The sequence below is a fragment of the Muscardinus avellanarius genome (genome assembly GCF_963383645.1).
Source record: "Muscardinus avellanarius genome assembly, chromosome: 7".
Taxonomy (NCBI): domain Eukaryota; kingdom Metazoa; phylum Chordata; class Mammalia; order Rodentia; family Gliridae; genus Muscardinus; species Muscardinus avellanarius.
Window position 1 is genome coordinate 28,865,536 of NC_137793.1, and position 1,320 is coordinate 28,866,855.

Below are 1,320 nucleotides of genomic sequence, written 5' to 3' on the forward strand. Positions count from 1 at the left end.
TAATACTACATTTTCCAACTGTATCACAACTTATGCAGTTCCAACAATCATCCTGACCAATAAAATAAATGAAAGAGTCCTCATTTAGACACAGGCTTCATGGCAGAGAAGCCATGCTCTTGGACGCTATACTTGGTTGCCTCTGCATGGGTTTCACACTATGCAAAACACCAACTGCTTCCTGAGTAAAAACAACACATGGCCTGAGAACTGTAAGGTCTAAATGGGAATAGTTTCTCAAGACAAATCATCTCATCATAGGCAGGACTCTTCTGAGGGCAAGCAGTCTCCAGTTCCTCAAGCAGACACTTGAGGTCCCCCTGGTACATTCTCAGCTACCTGGTCCTTGAGTGTTGGACCAGGTATTGCGATCCTCACTTGATTGTGAATCCCATAATGGAAAATTGCTTTGCATTGCATCGATGATATTCAGTACTACGTCACCCCCAGAGGCCACATACATGAACCAGATAAAATTATTTTTTTAGGCTTCTCTTCCTCAGCACTGCCTATGGAGATGTCAGCCATTTTCCACTTGGCATAATGGCTGCCCTCAGACCTCTCATGAAGCCCAAGATTGTCAAAGAAAAAAAAAAAGGACCAAGAATTTCATCTGGCATCAGTCAGACTGTTATGTCAAAATTAAGCATAACTGGTGGAAACCCAGAGGTATTGACAATGGGGTGTGAAGAAAATTCAAGGGCCAGATCTTGATGCCAAACATTGGTTATGGACACAACAAAACAAAGCACATGCTGCCCAGTGACTCCTGGAAGTTCCTGGTCCACAATATCAAGGAGCTGGAAGTGCTCCTGATTTGCAACACATCTTACTGGGCTGATATCGCTCACAATGTCTCCTCCAAGAACTAAATACAAAGCCATCGTGGAAAGAGCAGCCCAGCTGGCTATCAGAGTCACCAACCCCAATGTCAGGCTGTGCAGCAAAGAAAACAGATAGATGGCTCACAAGCATGTCTTTTTGCATGTATTCTTAAATAAGTCCACAAAAACTTTTCATCTGGAATTTTCCTCAAAAAATTAATTTTTAGGTTTTCATCTTCAGACAATGTCACTAATAGAAATGAGCACTTCTGTGCATGGCTGCTCCACATGCATTGTTAGTCAGACTTTCCCTTCATGGATTCCTTCTGCTCTTTCCCCCTCCTGACTCTCCTTATAGTTCCACGAGGACTGAACTCACTCCATAGTCTTTCCCATACTTCCCATATCCACAAAATAGGTTGTTTTTCTAGAAATTTTCTCATTTCATTGAAAATTTCTAATTTATTGGCATAAAACTGCAACATAGTTCTTATGG

General features: G+C 41.9%; 1 pseudogene across 1 annotated transcript; it reads left to right on the forward strand.

Moving 5' to 3' along the window:
- The first annotated feature begins 543 nt into the window (after positions 1–543).
- LOC308265046 (large ribosomal subunit protein eL32-like) lies at positions 544–960 on the forward strand (annotated as a pseudogene). The gene has a single exon. The product of its transcript is annotated as a large ribosomal subunit protein eL32-like (transcript).
- Positions 961–1,320: the final 360 nt, after the last annotated feature.